Source organism: Cavia porcellus, unplaced genomic scaffold (genome assembly GCF_034190915.1).
Source record: "Cavia porcellus strain 051 isolate PalLab524CR breed Dunkin Hartley unplaced genomic scaffold, mCavPor4.1 scaffold_20, whole genome shotgun sequence".
Lineage (NCBI taxonomy): Eukaryota > Metazoa > Chordata > Mammalia > Rodentia > Caviidae > Cavia > Cavia porcellus.
In genome coordinates, this window is record NW_026947503.1 from 58,655,549 (window position 1) to 58,682,395 (window position 26,847).

Sequence of the window (26,847 nt, forward strand, 5' to 3'; positions counted from 1 at the left end):
ATGTGACTATTAATAAGCTTCAAGTTAATAAGCTTAATAAGCTTTTGTTAATAAGCTTTTGTTTGGTCTGTTGGGTATATAAAAAAAGTTTGTGTGGTTGAACTGGAGTAAAAATGGTAGCTTATTGGGATTAAGAAGGATTTTTTTTTTTATTCTTTATTTTTCAGCTTTTTGGAGACAGGTCTTGCCATGTAGTTGAGGCTGGCCTCAGATTTATAAACCTTAGCTTCATAAATGCTGGGATTGGGGTTGGGGATTTAGCTCAGTGGCATAAGCGCCTGCCTTGCAAACAGGCAGTTGTGAGTTCGATCCCCGGTACCGATAAAAAGGAAAAAGACATAAATGCTAGGATTACAAGTGTGCGTTTCTTTGCCCAGCTATTAAAGACCTGTTATCCATGTGAACTTGTAGCCAGTGATGATGGCAACAGTTAGGCAACTTCAATGAAAAGTTTGTACTCAGTAGGATTACAACAGTAAAGAAAAGAGTATAAAAGCAGAATATGATGGGTGCCACATGCCTGTAATCCCAGTATTCTGGGAGGCTGAGGCAGGAGAACGGCTAGTTCTAGCAGTTTCGTGATTTAGTGTGTCGTCTCAAAAAATAAAGATGTGTGTAGGGGGGCAGGAGACACCATGGATATAGTGTGAAGGTCCTGGATTCAACTCCCAGAACCACAGAAATAATAGTAATGAAAACAGAATGGCATAAACCTTAAAAGAATTGTGAAAATAATTTTGAATAAGACACAAGATAGCCATTCTAGAAAAACTGTAAGACCCTTGAGCTGATACAGTTTCCTTAGGAGATGGTTTGCTTCTTGTGCCTGCTGTAACAACAGAGCAGAATCTTGATGGTTTAAAAAATACATTCTTTTATAGTCTGAGGAGTCTGGAAGTCTCAGATCAAGGGGTCAGTATGGTTACACTCCTTTCAAAGGCTGAAGAGAATTCTAGGACTGCATGAGGCTCAGTGTTAAGGACTTGGCTAGCATGTGCAAGGTCCTGAGTTCTGCATCCAGTGTTACCAAAAAAAAAAAAAAAAAAAAAAAAAAAATCTTTCTTCTGGTAGCTGCTTGGCATTTCAGGGACTGTTAGCACATATTCTGATCTCTGCCTTCATTTTTACATTTTTCTCCTTTATCTCCTTTTGTGTCTCTCTTACAAGGATACTAGTTTGTATCTAGGGCTATCTTGGATAATCAGAATGATCTCATCTGAAGATCCTTAACTTAAAAGTTTTTTTTTTGTTTGTTTGCAAAGACCTGTTTTTCTGAATAAAACCACATTCACAGATTCTAGAGTTCATGCGATTCAGACAGATGTATGGGGACCACTGTTTATCTTACCAAAGAGCTTTAGAGAAAAGGAAATGGTTTAAAGTGAGCCAGTTCTTTATTTTTTGCTTTTTTTTTTTTTTTTTTTTTTTGTCTTTTTCCTTTTTATTGGTACGGGGGATTGAACTCACGACTGCCTGCTTGCAAGTCAGACACTTATGCCGCTGAGCTATGCTTTTTGTTTTTTTAAGGTACTGGAGATTGGACTCATGACCTTGTGCTTGCCAGGCAGGCAGGTGTTTGTGCTGCTGAGCTAAACCCCCAGCCCTGAGAGCTGGTTTTGAGATTTTACTCATTTGTGGTACTGGAGCTTAAGCTCAGAGCTTTGCCCTGAGCCACATCCTTATACCTTTATTTTTATTTTTATTTTTTTAAAAATTTCTAGAAACAAGGTCTTGCTAAATGACTAAGTTTCCCAGGATGGGTTTGAATTTGTGATCCTTCAACATCAGCCTTACAGAGATTACATACCTGCAATTATAGATATGTATCACCGTGTTTGGCTGCCACTTTGTAATTAAAGGTAGGAGGGCTGGGAGTTTAGTTCAGCAGCACAAGTGCCTGCTTGGGAGGTCCTGAGTTCAATACCCTTTGTAAAAGAAAGAAAGATAGAATCGATTATGTGGAGAGATTAAGATGGGAAGCTTATTTTCATAGCAAAAGGGTTCACTGGGGCCCAGTGGATAAGTGAGCCAGGGGTGTGCCACCACGCCTGCAATTCCAGCATTCTGGAGGCTGAGGCAGGAGGATTGCTGAGAGTTTAAGGCCACTGAACTATATAGTGAGTGGTACCTGGTCTCAGAAGAGTGCAGTCAGCAGCAGGAGGAGAATTAGGAGGAAGGTAATAAGTATCATTGATAAGATAATTGATAGAAAAGCTTCTCTTTGGCTGGTGGGAGTGGATCTGTACAGATTGAAGGCTTTAAATGAGAGCAGTCTGATGCTCTCCATGGACTTTTTAGTGTGTGTGTGGTTTTTTTTAAGATTAGGCCTCTGTAGTGCAGGTGACCTTGAATTCACTGTGTAGCCCAGGCAGGCCTTGAACTTGCTGTGAACCTTCTGCCTCAGCCTTCTGAGTGCTGGGATTACAGGCATGCACCGTGTCACCTGGCATACCTTTTAGTGTTTGCTTTGTGCTCTGTTTAAGTGTTGGCTAATTGGCTTTTGAATTCGTGTGTTTTATAGAATTGAGGGTTTTTCTTGTTGGGGTTTTTTGGTTTGTTTGTTTGGTTTTTGTTTGGTTCTGTGGAGACAGTTTCATTACATAGCTCAGGTTGGTATGGAGGAATCCGAGTGCTGATATTTCGGGCTGGTACCACGAGGCTGATCTTGAACTTGTAATCCTCCTGTCTATGCCAGCCTTCTTTTGGTGTCGTGATTTGGCAATTTGTTGTCCAGTGGCCCCCCTATCCCACCAGCTTTTTCCTTGAAATCGTTTTGTATTTCTGTGTTCTAAATAAGTTTTACAATCTCGGCTGATCTAGAAGATTTAATCCATTAATTTACCATTTCTCCTATATCAGTATTTGGGGTTGAATCCATTTTCTTACACTGTATTTATTTTGGCCCAGGTGTGGTGTCCCACACCCCTGGAATCTCAGCACTCAAAAGGCTGAGGCAGGAGGATCACTGTGAGACTAACCTGAGGACAGACTGAATTTAAGGCCAGGCTGAACTACTATGAGACCGGTCTCCAAAAAATAAAAACAGAAGCAATGTGTTTATTTTATACATTCTGTTATATGTTGATATATTTGAGATTAAATCTGTCCTTTTTTGTTGTCAGATTTTTGAGACAGGGTCTCACTATGCAGTTCAGGGTGGCCTTGGGCTCACTTTGTAGCCCAGGCTGGTCTTGAATTTGCAAACGATTCAATGATTCTCCTGCCTCAGCCTACCAAGTGCTGGGAGTGTGCCACCATGCCTGGTATGTGTATGCTTTCTTTTTTGGTACTGGGGTTCAAACTCACAACCCTGTATTTGCCAGCTAGGCATGCACTTGTGCTGCTGAGCTAAGTCTTCAGCTGTTCTTTTTTGTTGTCTGATGTATATTCATTTTTCTTTTAGTTAGTTTGTATTAAATATCATATGATCATTGAGGAATAATATAAAGTTCCGTCCTTGTTTCATCAGTTTAAAACATTAGTTAACACTTTTGCCATTCATACATAGAAGAGGAGGAAAGAAAAGAAACTAGCCGTGATCCTTTTATAATTTATGCTATATTAATGGTAGTTGCATGTTTACCTGTTTCATGTTGATTTGTCTCAGTGCTGGGCTGGAGGACTTAAACCCCCTGCCCCACGCCGTTGAATCCAGGGCTTACACACTAAGCTGTCTGCCCAACCCTTTTATATTTTTTGTTTTGAAGCAAGATCTAAGTTATCCAGTTTAAGTCTCAAACTTTCAGACCTCCTGCCTCAACCTTCCAGAATACTGGCAATTTGTTGCCCGATATATATGTATGTATATATACATATATAATATTACGTTATGTATCTAATATATAATACATTTATATACTTTAAATTTATATCATATATATTTTAATTTCTATTATTTCTTTATGCATGGTGCTAAGGATCTAATGTATACTAGGCTGATGCTCTAGCATTGAAGTATACCCTAGCCTGTGTTACTTTTTAACTTCATGAGATCCAAGTGCTTGGTGGCCTTGTGTTTATTGTCCTTTGAGCAAGCTACTGGGCAAGATAGGTTTAAGAGGTGTTGCAGTGAGTCTCCTGGTTTTCACAAATAGTTCTTGCTCTCATTTTGTAGCAGCAACCCAGTAATCCCTCCCTTCCTAGTTCCCCTAACCCGCTTCTCTGTCTTTGGCATAGTGGTATGAGGAATCCTAAGTGATCAGTATACTAGTGTCTAATTATCAGAATTATAATGATGTTTGTAGACCTGCCCAGGAGTATGTATGAGGGGTTTGGCTGAGTAGGGTAGATCTAGTAGATTCATCTAGCAATGTCTTTCCTTAACTTTTTAGAGTGTACGGGGCAAGTGTAGACATTGTAACCTGATTGACTAGGCTGTTTTGAGTCTGAGTTGAGTTAATCAACCTAGCCAATTGTGTAATAGTTCCTATATACTATAGATTGGGAAATGATAAACATGGTCCATTGGACCAAATTTGACCATTTCTTTTCCCAACCCCTGCTAGGCCACCCCTTGAGCTAAAAATAGTTTTCATGTTTTTTGAGAATTGTACAAAATGAGCCACGTGTGGTGTCAGACACTTGTAAACCAGAACTGGGGAGGCTGAGGTAGGAAGATTGTGAATTCAAGACCAGGGTAGACTCTGTCGGCAGATTCTGTCTCAAAACAGAAGACAAATGCAAAAGAATATGTGAGAGATTGTGTGCAGTCCACAAAGCCTAAGTTACTTGCTGTCTGACCTGTACAGAAAGAGAATATGAGGTGAACCTACTTGTAACCAGTACATTTGTTCTGGTTAACCTTAATGTTTTATCTCCATTAGTCCCTTAGGACTTACTTACTCATTGTTCTTCATGCTGCTTGAATATAGAGGTTGTTTACTCCTAGAACTGGTTTGTTATTTCTCTGTACTGGATTGGGGCCTGGGGTTCTCGTATGTCTCATGAGCATTAGTATTTCCTTTTGAGGTACCTGCTCTAATTGTAATAACCATAGTATTTTGACATAGGCAAAGACTGATTATCTGCAGGCGGGGAACATTTAGGGGGATTTGGGAGTTCAGAGTTCTCAGTCTTATCTATGTCCATAGGATCCATACCTTTGGAGTTTCTACTTATTACTCACCTAGCACCCCCACAAACCCCCCGCCCCCAAGAGCAAGCCTGCCTATTAGTGATCAGTGGTGCAGAAACTCAATGAAGAGATTTTTCTTTTCCTCTGCTCCTAGCCTCTGGTCTTTTCTCACTGCTTTCTGTTGGTGGCCAGATTGAATCTAGATAAAAGCCACACCTGTGCAGTTTGCTGCTGCAGGGTGCAGTAGTGAGTGGAGAGTGGATCTGTAAGAAACTTACAGAAGATTAGAAAGAAGAGCACACATGAGAGAAAATAATTGTCTTCAGCAGGTGTATATCTTGTGAGTCCTGTGGTAAGGCTATTTCATGTTTTAAGTCTTCTTGTGAGTTCCAAGAGTATAATACTATTTTGTTTTCACTTTTTTTTTTTAAATCAGTACCAGGGATCGAACTCATGACCATGCGCTTGCAAGTCAGGTGCTTATGCCGCTGAGCTAAATTCCCTGCCCTATAATATCATTTTTAAGACATAGACTTGAAATACGATCATTTTCCTTTCCTGATTTTAATTCTCTGAGTCAGCATTAGCATAATCCAACAGAAAAAAAAAAGCCACAAATAGGAGCCATATATGTAACTTGAAAGTTTTGAGTAGTCACACTAAAAAATAAAAAAGAACAATTAGTATTAATTTAAATAATGTATTTTAAAATTCAATATAAGGAAAGTATTATTTCAACTCAGTCATTATACAAATGATTATTGAGATAAATGACATTCTTGCTTTTGTACTAATTCTAGAAATCTGATGTGTATTTCATACTCATAGCGCTTTCTGTGTGAAGCAGCCATATTACAAGCATTTGGTAGCTATAATACACAAGCTGTGTGTGGTTAATGGAAGCACTGGACAGTGAAGGTCTAAACTGCTTTTTCTCAACCTTTGCTCTTTCAGTTTGCCCTAGAGCCCGTGGTCCTAGTGGGCACATACTGACTTGGATGTTTGAAGAGGTCAGGGAGGGCACTGAAGCAGGCTGTGCTGCAGGTGTTCTCACACTGCAAGGTAGCAACAGCAGCTTTGTATTCTTCTCTCTTTCCCACTTCACTTTGATTTACTACTTTTTCATTCACTACTTTTTCACATGATTTTATGTATTTAGCTTTTTAATGAACTTTCAAGGTTAAAATGTTTTAAAATTACCATCAGGGTGTGGTGTGGTGCTCATGCTTATTAACATGTGCCAGAAGCTAGGTTGAGTCCCTGGCACTGAAAAAAGTTACCATCAGTGCTTTGGAGAAAACAGACCTGCCCACACAAAGGCTTAGAATTGAACTCCTTGTATAGATTTTGGAGCAAGAATTCCTAAGTATTTTGGGGTTTTTAGGATTCCAATGCCAGTCGGTAGCAGTTAGGAATTTTCCTGCTCTGTTAAGATTCTATCCATAGTCAGAAGATCCTTTGTTTGTAAATTGACAGTTGGTTTTATATAAGACAGTTGGTTTTTATTTGATACCTAAGTTACATAGATGGTATGAGGTTTATTCTCCAGTGGAGAACTTGTTATTGGGACAAGCACTTCCATTGTAAACTGCTCAGTCCTGTATTAGAGGCATAGTAACTGCACAATGGATAAAAGGTTATCAGGAGCACAAAAAGCATTATGAAGGAATTTCACTAGAAACATTCAGTGTAACTTTTCTGAAAAGGTAACATGCATACAACTGGTGTGTGTGTTTCCCAGTGCTGAGGATTAGATCTAGTGTCTCTTCCATTAAGAAGATGCTCTGTTGCGAGCTACACACCTTTTTTGAATGCCTCAGAAAGAAAATGTTGATACATGCTAGGTATTCCTTGCCATTTTGTGAGGAAAAACTTACAGTAATTTATATCTAAAATCGGTGCTTTACCAAACAATAATTTCTAAGAGATCTCACAGTGTATGCTTTACACAATTTTTGTTTTGTGCAAGATAATTTAAAAAAAATTATCCATACATTTTTCATTAAAATAAAGTTTCTACACCCCCCCTCCCCCCCCGCTAAATTTGACTGGCTTTAAAAAAAAAAAGAAAAAAAAAGTTTCTATTCAAGGAGAATTTTTTTTTTAAAGGAAAAGAAAAACCACAAAGTAAAACATATTTGAAATTTGTATATGCACATATATATCTACACCAAAGATGTCAGAAACATATATTAAGACTTTGATAAATTAATGAAAAAATAGACAACCTGATAGAAAAATGAACAAAAGATCTGGTTGAGTACTTTTCAAAAGAGGAAATACAAAAGATACCAAAATCATTAATAACCAGAAGAATTCAAAATTACATACGCACAAGATTGACCCAATTTGAAAACATAAGAGTAAATGGAGTGAGGAAAAGGAACCCGCATACTCTTTATAAGGATGCAAACTGTTAACAGTCACTTTGGAAAACAGTGGTAGCATGTGGTACTATTGAAGATACGTGTAGTTTGATCAGCAACTTGACTCGTAGGTGTACATTTCATTTCAACATAGGGTAGGGGTTGAGGATTTTAGTTCAGTAGTGTAAGTGCCTGCCTGGCAAGCGTGAGGTCGTGAGTTCAGTCCCTGGTACCAAAAAACAAAACCAAACCAACATAGGGTAGTCACCAAGAATACTTATTCCTGCATTATTTATAATAGCTAGGTACTCTAAAACCTGAGAACAAAACAAATAGTTATCTATGACAGAATAAATTTTTTTTTTATTGGTACTGGGGATCGAACTCATGACCACACGCTTACAAGGCAGGCGCTTATGCCACTGAACTAAGTCCCCAGCCCTTAACAATAAATTTTTAAAAATCCTCATCATATATTCTCAAATAAAATTCAGCAATGAAAAAGAAATATAGTCATTCAATAGATGAATGTTACAAGTTTTTTGAGGGGAGGGAATATCAGGAATTGAGTTCGAGACCTCACAGTTGCCAGGCAGCCACTGTGCCACTGAACTGTATCTCCAGTCTCCCTCACACAAATACTTTTTTTTTTTTTTTTTGGTCTTTTTCATTTTTATTGGTACCGGGGATCGAACTCACAACCGCCTGCTTGCAAGGCAGGTGCTTATGCTGCTGAGCTAAATCCTCAGCCCCACACAAATACTTTTAAAAAAATGTAGGGGCTGGGGATTTAGCTCAGCGGCATAAAGCACCTGCCTTGCATGCAGGCAGTCGTGAGTTTGATCCCTGGTACAATAAAAAGGAAAAAGACCAAAAAAAAAAAAAAAAAAAAAAAGTAGCAAAATTCAAAAGAATGCATGGTAAAAACACGATACCAACACCTCAAGTTCAAATAAGTTTACCAGTACATACTTACATGGTAAAAGTATAAGGAGAGGCAAAAAAGAGTTATCACCCCAGAAATCATGATAATAGTTACCTATGGGAAAGATGGTTATACAGTAATTGGAAAAACACATGGAGCAGGTCAATAGTAACAATGATCTATTTCATAATCTGGGTGCTTTATAATTATGTATTACTGACTGTGCATGTTTTTACACATTTTCTTAATGTGTGTTTTGCAGTAAAAAAAAAAAAAAAGGAATGCCAGACAAAATGGCATACACTTCTAATCTCAACACTAGGGAGGCTGAGACATGAAGATCACACTAGTTTGAGGCCAGCCTAGGCTACATAGTGAGTTGAAGACCAGCCTGAACTGTGAGGTCTTGTCTCAAAAACAAACTGTGTGTCTTAACCTAAGTGTTAATGGTTAATACATTATGTCAGTTTGAGAAGTTGAGAAGTATAGCCTAGAGACTCAGCAGGGAGCCAGAGTTCTTTTATCCTGTGCAAGAGGAGGGCAAGGAGATTTCCTGAGTGCTACATTGGCCCTTCAGGGGGTGGTGGTTACAATATAAAGGAGGAAAGAGGCTTGCTCTTCCCCACTTTTGCTTTGGCGGGTTTTGCTGGCTGCTGCCTTGCCACCCTACCTTGGACCTAGTGGATTATGGACTGAAATCTCCACAAACAGTGAGCTAAATGAACCTGTCTTTCCTCTGTTTTGGGCGTCTGGTATTTTGTGTCAGCAGAGAGAAAAGTAACCAAGACAACAAGAGACCTTCATTATCAAAATAGTTGATAACCCAATGCCAGCCCTTGTAAGGTCACTTAGGGAAACAAAAGTTGTATGACTATATTCACTCCAGTACACTGATCACTGAATGAACTGATCACACAAACTTTCCTCAACAATTTTTCTGAGTGTAAGCATTCACAATACATACAAATAAAAGATACTTGCAAATTTGCAACAAATTCTAAATGTCTGCTGACTTGCCAAACATTGGGGACCAGTAAGATCTAAGATATATAATAGCCGTGATAGAGGACATGAGCACCTTTAGTCCCACCCCATTGTGGCTTCTACCCTTTTGCCCTCTTTTCCTACCACATTTCAAACACAGCCTAAAAGTATCAATTCAAGACACACATCAGGTTAGTATGAGTATCATTTGAATAGGGAGTTGTCTTAGTTACTTTTTTCTCATTGTTGAGACAAAATACCTGACTCCAAAATGAAGGAAGGAAAGGTTTATTTAGCTTACAAGTTTTGGAGATTTCAGGTCATACTCAGCTGGCACCAAGGCAAGGTGGCGTGGGTGGCTGAGGGGCAGCTGTTCATGGTGGCCACAAGCAACAAGAGTGAAAAGGGCAAAAAAAGGCGAAAAGGGGAAAAGCTTCTATATTGTATGCCACCTCCCCACCTCTGGGTGGTTGGAGCATTCATATCACCAGACCCAGCACTAAACAACAAACCATTCACAAACGCTAGCCTCAGCAGCCTCTATGACTGCATGAGGGTTGAAGGGCCATCCAAACATAAACCATAGTAGGAGTCTATTTTCTAGAACCATCTCCTTGGATTTATTTGGCAAACTGACCATTTTCCCATGTGTCATCCTTCTTGAGGTGGGGGAGATACAAGGGAGAGGTGAGGTCCCAAGGTTAAAGAACACGTGTGCAAGATGGCAGCAACAACAGCAGGCAGCATGGAGCAGAGCAGAGAGCAGAACCACCTGCATCTTTATTGTATAATTCTTAGGTGGTTATTATATCCTATTTACATTCTTGTATAGTGCTGTAACCAGCCCATGCATGTTTACCTGCACCAAGTCATGGTTACATAATTGTATCCCACTGTGCACCTGCACTAGACAAATGGGGCCACATCCACAGGTGACCTTAAGTGCCCCTGATGTTTGACACACTCTGAGAGGTTCCCCACATCATGTTTTCAACAAGCCAGGGGATTGCCTTGTCAGCCTAGGCTTAAGTTAACAACTTCCAGAAACCAGAAGTTTGCAACTTTTCAGAAATCATATGCTGGATTTTGTGTGTATGTGTAATTTTCACAGCTCAGAGTTCAGAATTTGTATATCATTTTCAAAGGAGTTCAATCAAAATGGGTGAATAAGGTCAGCTCCCAACAAGCAGAAGAGACTAGCTTTGGAGGTAAAAAATGAATGTGGTTGGGGCTGGGGATTTAGCTCAGCGGCATAAGCGTCTGCCTTGCAAGTAGGCAGTCGTGAGTTCGATCCCTGGCACCGATAAAAACGAAAAAAGACAAAAAAAAAAAAAAAAAAAAAAAGAATGTGGTCACACTCAGTCATCTGATTTGAAAGCTAGGTGTCCCCACTTCACGGCCTATGCTGAGTGTCTAATACTTTCTCTTAGTTCTTAAAAGGCTTTATTTAAGGCCCCAGTGAGTGGACACAGCACACAGATAAGCTGCACTTTAAATCCATGGTCCAGATGCCTCCTCTTGGCCACTCTGCTTCCATTTCTGTATCTCAGTCAAATTTGTTTTCTACCTCATTTTCTCCTTTGGCCTCAGAGTCTTCCCTGCATCTTGCTTGTTCTCTATTTTTTCTCAGTCGTCTTTGTTCTCATCTTCATGCTCCTCCTCATCTTGTCTCATTGTCTTCCAGTAATGCTCTACTCCGCCCCTCACTTTCTTTCCTCTCTATGTCTGCTCAGCCTAAGTGCTGCATTCTTTACCCACCTATCCTGCTGGCCTGGGCGCTGCATTCGGCCAGGTCATGACTGAGGAACTTGTGCCTGTGCACAGTGGCAGTAATTCAGGCTGCCTTCCAGTCTTTATTTGGCCTCACTTGCATTGACCTTCGTGCTGTCCCTTGAAGATGCTGTAGTCAAGACTTTAAGGCCTGTGATTTCACAGCCTTTCCTGGTGGATCCTCCTGGTATGCTCCTCCCAGCTCCTGCTCAGCTTCCTCATGGGTTCTTTCCCAGGGGTGCTGTGGGGGAACCTGCCGGCCTGGAGTGCAGCCCTTTGAGCAGTGTGGTCTGCCCTTAAGTCTACAAGGTGGTTTTTGAGGTGTTTTGTGTTTAATGAATAGATTAAGATTATACAGTTTGATGAGTTTGGGTGTATGTAAACAGCCTTGAAATCAAATCAAGTCTGTTTCTAACTCTCAGAGATCCCTGTTTTCTTTCTTTTTTTAATGTAATGGGAATTAAACCAAGGGCCTTTGCACTGAGCTACATCTTTTTATTTTTGCGACAGAATCTAACTAAATTGTTAAATTGCCCAGTCTGGACTTGAATTTATGTCTTTACCGTTTTAACCACTCACAGTGCTGGAATTACAGGCATGTGCCAGCATACCTAGCTACTGCTTTTCCCCTCTTTTTTTTTTTAATACTTTGTGGTGCTGGGGATCAAATCTGGGACCTCATACATGCTAAGTAGGTGTTCTACTGCTGAGTATATACCACTTGGTGTTTGGTTTCTTTCACTAAGCAGTTTTGAACTCCTTCCATATTGTTGCATAAACAGCATACTTGTTTTATTATATGTATTATTTCATTGCATGAAAATACTACAGTTTGATTTTGTGTGTAGTGATGAATGTATGTTACATCCATATTTCTGTGATTTTGTTCCAAACTAACAAACTTCTAAGTACAGATTGATTTTTGGTCATGTTTTTATTTTCTTGGGTAAGGAATTAGGAGTGAAATTTCTGCATCACAGGAAAGGCATATGTTTAATTTATAACAAATTGCTAAACTTCCAAAGTGTGCTTGTGTATTTTACCAACAGTGTTATAACACTTCAATATTATTTGACCCTCTCAATGAATACTAGATCATGTTTTTGTAATTTTAGCCATTTTGGTGGGCTTGGGGGGGATGTACAAATCTTTTTGATTTGCATTTTTTTTTTAGTGATGTCAGCTAGGGTCTGAGTGGGGGAACGAAGGAGAATAAAGACAAAAGACGGAATTGAAGGTACAAGGAGATTGGGAGGAACCTGCCTCTAGTGGACAGGCACCAACAATCTCTGTGGTTGATCCAGGGAGAAGCACAGGGGAAGGGGTAGTTCTTTTCATGGAACAGCAATTGTAGTATTTGCTGGGCAAAGAAATGGGAGAACAAGTCCTACTCCATATCAGTATGCTTGGTTTTTTGAGATTGTTCTCAACAAATGTTATTATCTTGCCTTAGGAATGCTGTGGTTTTGAGCTTTCTCTAGGACACCAGGAAGCATGCAGACTTCTGCATACTTCTCTGTTCCTAAAGTAAGATCACACAGCTGGTCTCCAGCATAGTAGAATATTTCATATCCTTTGATCCCTAACAGATGATGAGTCCTTTTTCAAATGTTCCTGTTCATTTGTTTTCAGAGGTGATCTCAATATGTAGCTCAGGGTGACCTTGAACTTGCAGCAATTCTTCTGTCTCAGCCTACTTAGTGCTGGGATTGTAGGCATGTGTGTTTCGTTTTTTCGGGTTTTTTTATCCGTACCAGGGATCGAACTCATGACTGCCTGCTTGCAAGGCAGGCGCTTATGCCGGCATGTGCCATCATGGTGTCTTATGTTATTGCTATTTGTAAATTACTTTTTGTGAATCATTTATTCAACCATTTTGCCTGTTAAAAATCTGGTTGTTTACTTAAATGCATGTATTTCTGGACTTTGATTTGTCCTTTTTCAGTGTTACAGTCTTGTAATTATAGCTTCTCACTTTGTCATTTTATTTCAAAATTCACTTTATCATTTCCATATAAATTTTAGAATATTTTTTTGATTTTCAGAGTCTGCTGAAATTTATTTGCTGCTGGGGAATATATGCTGCCTTGTGCATGCCAGACAAGTGCTCTATATTTGAGCTACTCCTCCCACTCCCTAAAAGTTTGCTGAAATTTCGTCAAAAATATATTCAGTCTCTAGGTGAGGAGGGACCTATAGTTCGGGAGGAATGGCTCGGTTATGAATGTTGAACCTTGAGTTGGGGTATAGCCTAATGGGGGAGACAGTGTTTAGTAGATGAGAGGTCTTGAGTTTGATCTCCAGTACTGCTCACTCCCTGGCATATCTCTCCATTTATTTAGGACATCATTAATTTTTCTAAGTACTGTTCTGTAGTTTTCAGTGAGAGGTGTTGTGTGTCTACATCTGGGTCCTGAGAGGTGGTACTGAGATCCCATGCTTCAGGCTGACGTCAGGTCCAGGCTGTCCTATTAAAAACCTGTTCAAGTTCTCCTGAGAAGTCCATGTGTTGGGCTTTGGAAACTGCTCTGCATATGTGTCCAGGATCTTGTTGTTAGCAGGTCATACCTACTTCCCCAGCCAGCTTTTCATATGCCCTAATGTACTATCTAAATACCATTATTAATGAACTAGCTATGAGTTACAGAGGGAATCAGGTTAATTTGAGAACAGGTTAGAGAATTCATTTTTGTCCTTGCTGGCAAGATTTTATGCAATAGACAAAGCATTATTAGGTTGTATAATGTTAGATGAGTGATGATTTAGCATACAGGGCAAAGTAAAATCAGTTGGCCTTGGTCTGTCTGACCAGGCATTGATGATTACTGCAAGTATATGTGTTATTTTACTTCTTTTTCAGGGTAAGTCCCAACTGTTAACTCATTAGTTGTATTAAAATATTTAGAAATTCAAAAGAAGAGTAAAATAAACTGATGACTATTATTATATTATTAAGAGAGAGGAGTCTCTCAATTTTTCCCAGGCTGGTCCCAAACCTGGTATATCTTCTTTGTCTTAGCCTCTTGAGTAGATCGGACTATAGGTGTGTGATGGTATCTAGCTACTTGATTGTTTTTTTGTCATTTTTGAGACAGGATTTCACGTTGGTCTTGAACTCACGCTGCCATAAACTTGCAGCAATTCTCCTACCTCAGCTTCCCAAGTGCTGGGATAATAGGTGTGTGCGGTCACACCTGGCCTTAAAAGTCTTCGTGGTAAATTTATACAAGAAATTGAAAGGACTTTGGTAATTTTTCAGTGTATTCTTGAGAGACTTAATCTTTGGAATGTCCTGGAAAAATTAATCTGTCAGCCCTTGCTGTGTGAGTAGCTCTGCTAGTACTCAGAACCTTAAAATATCAGTCTTACAGATCTGTAGAGCAGCTGTGGCAGAGACAGTTTGCTTAGGTTTGACTGGACAGCTCATTTTAATGTGTGTAGTTAGGCTTCTCTCACTGTAGAATAGGCTTGGCCTTTCTTTTGGAGTTTGATTTAATTCTATCTTGTGTTGATTTGGGGATATAAGCTGAAGGAGCAGTAATTTCCTTGTGAAACTATTCTTATGGTGATAGCAGAGGTACAAGAGGGCAAGCCCAGATACACCAAGATGAAAGAAACTGTTTGCCTTGTTCTCCTACTATCCTACTGGGGAAGGCCAGAAGTGGCTAAGGATATAGGGTCAAGGAAGTACACTATATCCATCATCAAGCCCAAACCTAGCATCAGTCGGGAAGAATACCTCTTATTTAGAGAGAGCATTTGGGAGCAGAAAGACTATTATCTAGTATTGGGATTGAATCCAAGGCCGCCTTATTGAGCTATGTTCCCAGCTTTTTTTATTTTTTATTTTGAGGGGCCAGGGGTTTAGCTCAGTGGCACAAGTACCTGCCTGGCAAGTGTGAGGTCATAAGTTCGATCCTTAGTATAAAAATTTTTTTTATATAGTGGAATTTTTTATCTTGAGACAGTCTTGCTAAGTCACTAAATTGTCCAGGTTGGGCTCAAACTTGTGTCCTCCTCCCTCAGTGTTCCTTTCCGCTGGAATTGTAGATATGTGCTGTCATCCCTGGCAGAGGTGATTGTTTTTTAATTTATTTTTTGGTACCAGGGATCGAACTCATGACCTTGCCCTTACCAGGCAGGCACTTATACCGCTGAGCTAAATCCCTGGTGAGGTGATTATTTTTGCAGAAAAATTAGTTCTGTTGTATGGTATGAAATTGAGATGATGACCATGTTGCAGTTAAGTAATGCTCTGCATTATTTAACTGAAAAATTGCCACTGAACCTTTGTTTAGTTTAAGTTTTATTGGAGCTACAACCTCAGCCCTTCTATTTTTTTTTTTTTTTTTTTAAATTATGAAAGGTGTTGGTAATGTGCCCCAGCTGGCCTTGAACTTGCTGTCCTTCTGGCTCAGTCTCCTGAGTAGATGCGATTATAGGCATGTGCCACTCTACCTGATAGAATAAGATATTTTAATGTATTAGTTTATAGAGAATTCTGTTTTTGTACTACATGGATTTTTTAATAGTTTTATTATACTTTAGTTACAGAATTCTTTTTTTTTAAAGGTTCCCAAATATATAGATAGTAATTAGAAGCATCCTTCAGTAGATGCATCATCAGTCAATTTAAGAAGTGACACATGATTTCCATCTCAATAAGGTAAGTGGCTTATACGTTTATAATTTTAAACTGTGTCTTCCAAGAGGATTAGTCAGTATACCAAATATATTTTTATATTTTTAGGGCAATGAAATTATATATATATTTTATTTTTACTTCTTTTGTGGTACTGGGGATTGGACCCAAGGCCTTGGCACCAAGCAGGTAAGTATCCAGCCTTTTTATTTTGAGAGAGAGTCATGCTAAATTATTAAGTCACCTGGGCTGGGTTTGAATGTTGGATCCTCCCATCTCAGATGTGCTACTCTACCTGGTACACTAGGGTATTTTAATGTATCAGTTTATAGAGAATTTCAGTTTATAGTGAATTTCCAGATGCTGGGATTATAAGAGTATGTCATCATGCTTGGCCTACTTTTATTTATTTTTTAATATATGTCTACATAATAAAGCATTTAGATGGATATATAGTGAAAAATAAGCTTTTCTTACACTACTGACACTGGGTCCTATTTTTTTTTCAGAAATCATCACTGTTACTAGTTTCTTGTCTCATTCTATACCTATATGTGCATAAACAAACATTCTGTGTTTGCTTCTTCCCAGTATCAGTTTTATGTTTTTATACAAAGAGGAATGTGTTAGACATATTATTCTGTGTTTTTCTTTTTGGTTTATTGTTTCTTGGGTATAGGACTGTATCAGTTTTAGCAGGTGTCTTAGTTACTTTTTTTTTTCTTGCTAGGAAGTAACTGACACCCAAAGTAACTGACACCCAAATTGAAGGAAGAAAGAGTTTATTTAGCTCACAGTTTATGGAGGTTTCAGTTCATAATCAGCTGATTCCAAGAGAAGATGGCATGGCACTGGGACAACACTTTAAGGCAGCAGCCAGCAAAAAGGGGAAAAGAGCAAGCCTCTTTCCCTCCCTTATAGTGCATGTACCCTCCTCCCCCCAAGTGTAGCACTCATACCATCTCTGTGCCCTTCTGTACAGGCCCCAGGATATTTACAAAGTAAGGATCCTGGCTACCAGCTGAGTCTCTTAGTCTTCTCAAGTTGACACAATACCATAACAGCAGGTTTTTATTAAGCAGATTCACTAGAGTAAAATTTGTAGGTACCTCACCCTCTTAAAATGATAATCCCTGCTGGGCGTGGTAGCTCATGCCTGTAATCCCAGCACCCGGAAGGCTGAGGCAGGAGGATCGCTGCAAATTCGAGACCAGGCTGGGCTACAGAGTCAGCTCAAGGCCAGCCTGAACTGCATAGTGAGACCCTGTCTCAAAAAGATAAAAAATATGTATATATTTAAAAAAAATGACAATCCCCTCCTCTATATTACCCCTCCGTCTGACAATTGAGTCCAGAGTCTTTGAACTGAAGTACATCCTGGGCAAAAAAATGGTCCCCCATCTCTTTAAGTTGCTCAGGTTGGGCCTGAATGTGAGATCTCTTGCCTCAGCTTCCCAGAGATTTTTTTTTTTTTTTTTTTTGGTCTTTTTCATTTTTATCGGTACCAAGGATCAAACTCAGGACTGCCTGCTTGCAAGGCAGGCGCTTATGCCGCTGAGCTAAATCCCCAGCCCCCTTCCCAGAGATTTTGAACATCCATGGAAATCACCACTGTAGTTCAGATACACAGCACTTCCATCATCCCCAAAATTCATTTTTCTAACCCTTGATTCTAGGCAATGACTGATTGCTTTCTGGCATGTTAGTTTGCTTTTTCTATAATTTCATAAACAGTAAAACCTTAAAATTTGTACTCTGCTGTTTCTAGTTTTTTCTACTCAGGATGATTGTGTTAAGTCTGTATTATTCTGTGGATTTGTAATTTCTGGGGTTTCCTCCTCTTTTTAGTAGTTCTATATTGATAACTTTTTAAATTAATTCATCTGACTTTTGGGTTGTTTTCAGGTTTTGGTTATTAGCATATAAAGTTATTTTGAAGATTTTGAACAGACTTTTTATGTAGATATGAAATGACTAGTTTTTTGCTTTAAAGAAACTGTCAGAGACTCAAAAGGTGTTCATTTTTTTCCCCATTTAAGAAGTTTTAGGTCAGATGTAGTGGTTTACAACTATAAACCCAGCACTTGGAAGGCTGAACAGGAGGGTTGCCCTTTTTTTTCTTTTCTTTTTTGTTGGTACCTGAGATCGGACTCAGGACTGCACACTTGCAAGGCAGGCGCTTATGCCCCCTAGCTAAATCCCCAGCCCCAGGAGTGTTGCCCTTGAGTTCAAGGCCAACCTGAACTACACAGTGAGATTCTTTGTCTCAAAAAAAAAAAAAAAAAAAAAAAAGAAAGAAAAAAAAAGAAAAACTTTATAGTTTTACATGTAGATCTGTGATCCATCTCAAAGTTTCTTTTTCTTCTTTTTTTTTGGTCTTTTTGAGACAGGGTCTCGCTATGCAGTTCAGGCTGGCCTTGAACTCACTTTGTAGTCCAGGCTGGTCTTGAACTCACAAGGCTTCTCCTGCGTCAGCCTCCTGAGTGCTGGGATTACAGGCGTGAGCCACCATGCCTGGCTTTAAAGTATTTTTGGGTAAGGGTCATTGCCTTTTTTTTTAACTGTTTGAATATCCTGTAAATATAATTTATAGACTTTTCTACTGACTTGCCGTTGCATCTTTGCCGAAAAATTAATCGATCATGACTGTATTAGTGTTTATTGATCTCTATGTTCTGTTCCTTCTCTCCCTTTCTTTCTTGCTTTCTTTCTGACAGGTCTCACTCTGTAGTTCACGCTGCTCTTGAACCCCCTGTGTAGCTTAGGCTGCCCTTGGAATCATGGCAGCCCTCCTGCCTCAGCCTTCCAAATACTAGATCTCTGTTCTTTTGTTAATATTATACTGTTTTGAGTATGTAGCCTTATAGTACATCTTGAAATTTAATAGTGCCAATATTTCAACTTTATGCTTTAAAGATTGCTTTGGCTCTTACATGTGGTTTGCATTTCTATGTGAATTTTAAAAGCAGCTCGTCACTTTCTATATAAAAAAAAAGTCTGTGGAAGGGCAAAGGGTATAGCTCAGTGGCACAATGCTTCCCTGGCAAGTGCAAGGTTGTGAGTTCGATCCCTGGCACAAAAAAAAAAAAAAAAGAAAGAAAAGAAAAGAAATAGAAACACCTGTGGAAGCTGGATGTGGTGATTGATGTACTGTATATCCATAATCCCTATGCTAGGGAGGCAGAGGACGGCAGGTTATCGTGAAATTGAGGCCACCTTGGACTGTGTAGGGAGACTCTCTAAAAAGGTAACCATTAATGCAGATGGCCTCAGATCAGCAATAAAAAGAAACAGGGAGAGTGGATCAAGAAACAAGATCCATTGATACACTGTATATAAGAAACATCTAACTGGAAAGGAAATTCATAGTCTGACGATCAAAGGAGAGTAAAACAATTGTTCCAAGTGACAGGAGACCAGAAAAAAAGCAAGAGTAACTTGCCCATCAACTGCAGAATAGATAAGAAAGATAGGATATTTTCATGCAGTGGAAGCTACTCAGCTAATAAAGTAGAATAATCTGAAGGCTCGAAAAGTAAATGGACCCAACTGGAGATCATGTTCATGGGTGAAAGAGTTCAAACTCATATGCATGAACCCTAGCATGAGAAACAGAAGGAGTTAATCAGATCCAAAAGCAAAATAGTTACTGTAAGAGTGATAAGGGAAGAAACACCTGGGAGAGAAAGGTAGTAACTACTATTAATTTCTTTTTGTTTTTTTCTTGAATTCTTGTATTGTTTTCATAATTTTGTTTGGTTTGGCTTTGTTTTGTCTTGTTTTGTTAGATTTTACTCTGATGATAGGAGCAGCTATTTTGAATATAATGGGACATATTATGGTAATCTTGGTTTCCTATTATGTTGCTTTGAAGTCTTATAATGCTTTCATTTGTTTAATTGGTTTTATTTTGTTTGATTTTATTATGTGTGATGGTATAAACAGCTATTTTGAAGAAAACGAGACATTATAGCCATTACTGATTTCCTGTCATCTTGCTTTGAAGTCCTGTCATGCTTTTGTTCTTCTGTTTTGATTGGTTCTATCCCATTGTGTCTTATTTGATTTTATTATGTATGGGAGTATGGAAACGTTTTTAAGGAAAGTGAGATATTATAGTAGCTACTGTTCATTTCCTGTAGTTGATTTTGAAGTCCTGTAATGCTTTCATTCTTTTGAATGGTTTATACTATTTTGTTATGTTTGCTATTGTGTGTGAAAGTATGCTCAACTATTTTAGAGAAAACAAGGGACATTATGATAACCACTGTTGATGTCCTGTTGTCTTATTGTGAAGTGCTGTGTTGCTTGCATTGTTCTGTTCTGATTTGCGTTGTTCTGTTTTCTTTTGTTTTATTCTCTCTCTAAAAAAAATTTAAAAATGAAACAAATGTAAAAAGCTGTGAGAATTTTGCCTTCAATTGAGTTCAGTCTTAACTCTGGCATAATTGAGTGATGTTCTGTGTAAATGCACCCATTTTATAGACAGTGGTTTAATAATGATTATATATGGAGGGGTAATTCAGTCTTTGTTTATAAAGTTTGCAATAATTTAGTTACTTTTGTCTGTGCATTTATTTGAGTGTATCTGTAAGAAAAGTCCTAGAAATTAAATTGTTTGAAGTATGGCATTTATAATTTTGATAGATTTTTCTAAATAGTCCTGCATAAAGGTTAATCACCTGAAATAATGTGAAAGTATGTGATATAAACCTTTGCTAAGACTATGTTGTTAAATTTCTTCATCCTTGGCCAGTCCAATAGGTGAAAATGGTATTTTGGTTTTGGTTCTAATGTACATTTTCTGTTGTTATACCCCCCCATCACTATTATAGGGATTACTTTTGCTATTTCTTGCCAGTATTTTCCCCTCAGGGTTTTTTTTTTTTTTTTTTTTTTTTTTTGAGATAAACTCTATGCGGTTTGGGCTGGCCTTGAACTCACTTTGTAGCCCAGGCTGGTCTCAAACTTGCAATGATCCTCAAGCCTCAGCCTCCTGAATGCTGAGATTACAGGTATACACTATCACATCCATCTCTGGTGTCATGGCTTTTAATGGTTAAATTTTTATCTGTACCTTTTCTTATTTATAAATCAAAATAGGCTACCTAGTTGTCCTAACTCCATTGTTAAGTAATCTTTTCATCATTAATTCGAAATTAATGAAATAAATACTGTTTTATAGTTACTAAATCCCTTTGTGCATTAAGGTCTATTTTTGGAATCTCTGTTCTATTAATCTGTCAGTTGATGTGTTTGAATTAATTATTGTAATTAAATCTTTTAATATCAGTGGGGATGAATCACAATTACTCTTTCAAGTTGCTTGTGTGTGTGCTTGTGCATGTATATTAACATAACTGGCATGAGATATTTTCTTGTATATTTCAAGGTGTATTTCAGCTCACTGTATGGTTAGAGCCTTATTTGTTGAATTTAGTGGAAAACCTACTATGTTACTCCATGCAACGTGATACAATACTTTCTGTTGGTTTGTATACTCCAAAAAAGTTGATGATTCTGGATAAACTCAAAAATACTTTTTGTCCTATTCTAGACTCATTGCTTTCATTGGCATGAGTAAAATAAAAAATCCTTACCATTTAATTCTGTGTGTAGTACTGGAAATTGAATACAGGGCCTTTGTACTGAGTATATCCCTGATCTGTTTTTATTTTGAGATAGGGTAATGCTAAGTTGCCCAGGCTAGGCTTAACTTGTGATCTTCCTGTTTCAGCCTCCTAGAGTGCTGGAATTACGGGCATGTACCACTGAGTCCAGCACAATTTTTTTTTTTGTACCAGGGATTAAATTTACTATCTAGTGCTTGCCAGGCAGGTGCTTATGGGCTAAATCTCTGGCCCCATCACAATTCTTTTAAAAAATCTTTTTTGTTCTTTCGAGATGTTGGGGGTCAAACCCCATAGCCTCCTAACCCTTAAATTTCATTTCGGTTAAGTGCCTGCCTAGAAAGTGTGAGATCCTGAGTTTGATTCCTGGTACCACAAAAAAAAAAAAAAAAAAAAAAATTCATTTCGGTTATTGTTACTAAGATACACTCATACAGACTTCAGTAAAGGTGCTTGGGCAATCTTTTCTGTGTTTTGGCTTCCTAAACTTCCTTTTCTTCAGTAACTTTGGTCTTCCTCCCTCCCTCCCTTTCTTCCTGTCTCCCTTCCTTCCTTCTTCCCTTCCTTCCTTTCCTTCTTTTCCTTCCTGTGATACTAGGAATTGAACCCAGAACCATATACATGCTAGGTAAGCGCTGTACTACTGAGCTGCAACCTCATCCCTCCACGATTTGTTTTAACACACTTACTTTGTGGTACATATTCTCTAGTAGCTTCCAGAGAAAGATGTACAGGACGTACATTTTCTGACACTTCAAGTTCGAAAATATGTGTAATTAATTAATATCTTCTCTTCATTTATTTGATTTATCCACTGTGGTACAAGCACGGTAGGCAAGTGCCTTTCCACTGAGCTACATCCCTACCAATATGTCTGTTTTAGACTTATTGTTAATTGTTTGGGCATATTAGGCAAAATTTTCCTTTTGTACGTGAAGAATTTTCACGTCATCTTGCTTCCAGTGTTGGTATTGAAAGTTGAATTGTAATTCTGATACCTAATCTTTTGTGTATGGTGGTGGTAGGGTTTCCCCTACTGAAGTTTGAAGGTCATCTTTTTATCCTTGAGGTATGCTTGTTTGGTCTGGTCCCTTCCCCTATTTCTTCTTACTTTTTTTTCTTTCCTTTTTCTCCCTCCTTCCCCCAGTACTGGGCATTGAGCCCAAGTCTTTGTCCTGAGCTACATCCCTGTTCTTTTTTAATTTTTGAAATGGGGGTCTCACTAAGTTGTCTGGGGTGGGCTCCAATTTGTGATTCTTTGGCCTTAGGCTTCTAGAATGATGGTATTATAGTCATGTGCTCTACCATTGAGCTGTAACCCCAGCCCTCCATGGTATGTTTCAGCACACTTGACACACTCCTGGCTTTAATATATGCTTTCTAAAAGCTTTTTTCCCCTTCATTGTGGTAGATAGGCTAGCCTCCAGTTTGTGATCTTCCTACCTCAGCTTCCTGAATAGCTGGGATTTTTTTTTTTTTTTTTGTCTTTTTCCTTTTTATCGGTACCAGGGATCGAACTCACGACTACCTGCTTTACAAGGCAGGCACTTATGCCGCTGAGCTAAATTCCCAGTCCCTTGTTGTAGAAATATTTAATGAGTTCTTATGTTAGTCCTCAGTGCTTTTCTCTGTGTTTTAAAATTCTGCTTTAAAATTCTGCTAGCCTTCCATGGATGGCTTTCTGATTTTTTTGCTTTTTTCTCCTGTTTGATATCTCAGTGGTCTTTGATCTACTTTATAGATTTTTTTTTGTACCAGGCATCGAACTCATGACCTCACACTTGCCAGGCAGGCATTTAGGCCACTGAACTAAATCCCCAGCCCACTCTTACAGGTTTCTTTACTCATAGGCTGCAGGCTTCTAGTAACCTTTGAGTAGGCAAAGAGAGATGGGGGATGAGGAGGCATTTTCTTTTTTCTTTTTTTGTTTTGTCTTTTTCCTTTTTATCAGTACCGGGGATCAAAGTCAGGACTGCCTACTTGCAAGGCAGGCGCTTATGCCACTGAGCTAAACCTCCAGCTCTGAGGAGGCATTTTCGTAATCAGTATGTGTATACCTATATTTCTTTGCGGTTGTGCTTGTGTACTGTGTGTGTGTGTGTGTGTGTGTGTGTGTGTGTGTGTGGACAGTCTTCCTGTGTAGTTAGACCCTCCAGCCTTAGCCTCTGACAGCTAGGTTACAAGCTTGCACCACCACGCCTGCCTGTCAGCTGTGTCTGTGGAGCTCCCCAACCAGTGGCCTTTTGTTGCACTCTTGTTTCACAGCCCGCGACGTCAGGGTTGATTGAGGGCGATGTTCTGGGTGCTGGTAGTTGGGATGGCATTCTGCAAGTTTGCGTGCTTTTTTTGAGTTTCATTTTCATCTCCTGTGAAATCTGGTACTGCTAATTTCTAAATTTTGGTGAGTTCTGTGGTAAGAACAGAACGGCTTCTCAGCTTTCTTTGTTTTAGCTTAGGATTCAGGTTTTCTTGCAAGGTCAGCTAATTATATTTTTTTGTAGTGCCCCTAGCCCCCCCTTTTTAATAGAAAAGACAGTTTATTTAGATAAAGGGAAGCTGCCAATGGGTACAGTGGTAAGTTTCCAAGAGAGGAATCATATAACCAGAGAAGATTATTTTGTTTTTTTTTTTTTGAGATTGGTGTTTTTTATGAGGGTTTGAGAATGTAGAAATAAATATTCTAGGCATCAAAGGTGATTACATGATGTCTTTTCCTGCATCCCTTAGCAGATTTTCCTGGAACAGGTGCATTGAGTTCAAAATTACATGTTCAGTAAGACTACTTCCTTAGACCTTTAGCTTTAGAGAAGATGATAAGGAAATCCATATGTATCTTTCTTTTCTTTTTCCAGATCAGTTCCTTTTATTGTTACTTTTCTTTTTGGAGAAGATGGGTTGAGACTTTTGGGAAGAAATGAAGGAGTCTTACATCAAAAGTTTGTGGTTGCCTTATGAAACTGCTTACCTACTATGATGTCTTTAACTGGAGCTCCTTTGTTGTTGCATGGCTTTAACTCAGAGTTAAGCTGTTAAGAGTTTTAATCTTTTTCATTGCTAATGGAGGGCTGCTGAAGTTTTCCTTGACAACTAACAAAGTCAAATTGATTGACAGGGATGAAGTGACTGTATCCATAATTGCTCTGAGCTGAGATGATTGTTAGGTGTGGGTGGCTGTTTTCATAACTTGAGATCTTATTTGATAAACAAGATTTAAGTAGGGTTCTGCAGTAGGTCCAGAAGGCAGTTGAGCTATAGATTATTAAAAAGTGCAGATTCTGGAAGAAGTAAACTGGAGAAGACAGTTATGAGCTGTTAAAATTGGTATTACTGGGATTTTGAATCTGTTTTTCAGAGCCACAGATCCATGTAGTGAATCTAAACATACAAAGCCTGAAGTAGATAACAGAAAGTTTATACAACAAAAGTTACATACAATATTTAACAGCTAGACTATTTATATTGCTTTTTTTTATATTGACATTCACCCCCTCCTTTTGGTATCAGGAATTGAACTCAAGACTCATACTTGCCAAGCATGCACTGTGCTGCTGAGCTAACTCCTTGGCCTGTTTACATTTTTTATATTGACATTTTTATCCTGTAGGTATACCTATAAATAAGAAACTGCTTTTTAGGAAAAAAATCCAAGAGATACTTTAGTGTACCCTAAAATAACATTGACCATAGCTAAGACTGACTGTAAGTCACATTTTGAAAAAGTTAGTGGGACTAGAGGTTTAGAATTTTTTTTTATGGTTGAAGGTTAAGATATTATGGGTGTGATAACACATTTTCTTGGTAGGTGTTTAAGACCAAGTCACAGATCTGTTAATTACAATTAATCTGTATATTTGTCAAGTTCAGTTAAGACCCCTCAGGGCTTATTTGAGGTGCTGTGAGAAGCCTTTTAGCTCTTCTAGTTTTCCCTTTACCAGCTGTGTTATCTTTATATTACCAGCTGGATTGTAGTCTTGCTTAGAGCACTGAGACTGTCCCCTCTGTGGTGATTGTTCTTTTTGTAGAATGCACATTGGTTTATTCCTGTTCTCTAGCATCAACTAGTCTTCAGCTTTGGAGGTTGGGTGGCTGACTGGATTTGCAGGGTCCTTTTAGGCAGGGTACCCTGGGTCCTGGAGACTTTGGATTGCAAGGGGCAGAAGTACTGGCTGTTTTTTTGGTTGCTTTGCTTTCCATGCTTTGGTTGTTGAACACCTAAAAGGTTAGTGTACAGCAGACTTGAAAAGTAGCTTCCATACTTTTAAATTTTTATTATCTGCTCTGTTGTTCTTTATCTTTCAAGTTAATGGTTTTGGTTTTGTCTTAGTTGATAATTTTTTTAATCCCTCTTGGCTTTTTTGTTTTTGGTGGTACTAGGAATTAAAAGTTTTTTTGTTTTGTTTTGTTTTGTTTTTTGGTACTGGGGTTTGAACTCATGACCTTGCACTTGCCAGACAGGCGCTTATGCTGTTGAGCTAAATCCCCTGCCGGTACTAGGAATTGAACCATTGTTGTTCTTCTTTTTTTTAACTTGAGGGAAGGACTTGCTGAGTTACAAAAGGTGGCCTTAAAGTTGCAATCTTTCAGCCTTAATCTTCAGAGTAGCTGAGATTACAGTATGTACCACTGTGCTTAGCTGTTGTTAGGCAGGGTTATCTTTTAATGTTATTTTTTTCTTTTCTTTTCTTTTTTTTTTTGGTACCAGAGATCAAACTCATGACCTTGCGCTTGGCAGGCAGGCAGGCACTTATACCATTGAGCCATATCTCTGGCTGTTTTGTTATTTTTTAAGTGTGTTTTGTATGAGAATAGAGGTAAATCTTTACACTTGAATCTGCTTTCTTTAATTGTGTGTCATTGTTTTTCTATGCACTTTTTTTCTCAAATAGATTTTAATTAGCTGATTTTATGCTTATATTATGAATTATTTTTTAGTTTTAAATTTTTTTCTTCCATAAAATGGATGTATACTACTTCATTGGATGCATATACCTTAGTTTACTTCATGATAGAAACAGTAAAATTCAGTACTGTGTAAAATGTGAGTTCTCGGCCAGGTGTGGTGGTACACAGCTGTAATCCCAGTACTTGGGAGACTGAGGCAGGAGGATCAATATGAGTTTGAGGCCATCCTGGGCTGCATAGTGGTTTCAAGGCTGACCTGAACTACATAGTGAGACCCTGTCTTAAAAAAAAGTGAGCTCTAAAAAAAAGAATAATGGTAAGATAAGGCAGAATTATGACATGTTACATTGGATTGATAAGAGGTGAATGTGTCGATTACCCTTTTTTTATCTTTTAAACATTTAAAAATACTTTTTCTTTTAGGTGCTGTTTATGTGTTAAAAGCAGGTTATAAGGAATGGTTTTATCAAATTTTCATGAGTTATGGTGGCTGAAACATCTATTCTGTCTTGTGGGAAAAGAATTGTAAGTAAATATCAAAAAACAAACTGATT

The 26,847-nt window shown here is 38.5% G+C and overlaps 1 protein-coding gene across 15 annotated transcripts in view; it reads left to right on the plus strand.

Annotated features, from left to right (window-relative positions):
- The window catches only part of Esco1 (establishment of sister chromatid cohesion N-acetyltransferase 1), a 76,414-nt gene that overhangs the window by 7,641 nt on the left and 41,926 nt on the right, over positions 1-26,847 (plus strand). For 7 of the 15 annotated variants that reach the window (XR_010041496.1, XR_010041498.1, XR_010041497.1 and 4 more), the window contains exons 2-3: positions 15,692-15,785; positions 26,717-26,818. The gene's annotated coding sequence lies outside the window, so the exon portion shown is untranslated. Of the gene's footprint in view, positions 1-12,973; positions 13,301-15,691; positions 15,786-15,869; positions 15,951-26,716; positions 26,819-26,847 lie in introns of those variants that run through there. The other 8 variants (XM_063231872.1, XM_063231871.1, XM_063231873.1 and 5 more) reach the window with 4 other exon arrangements.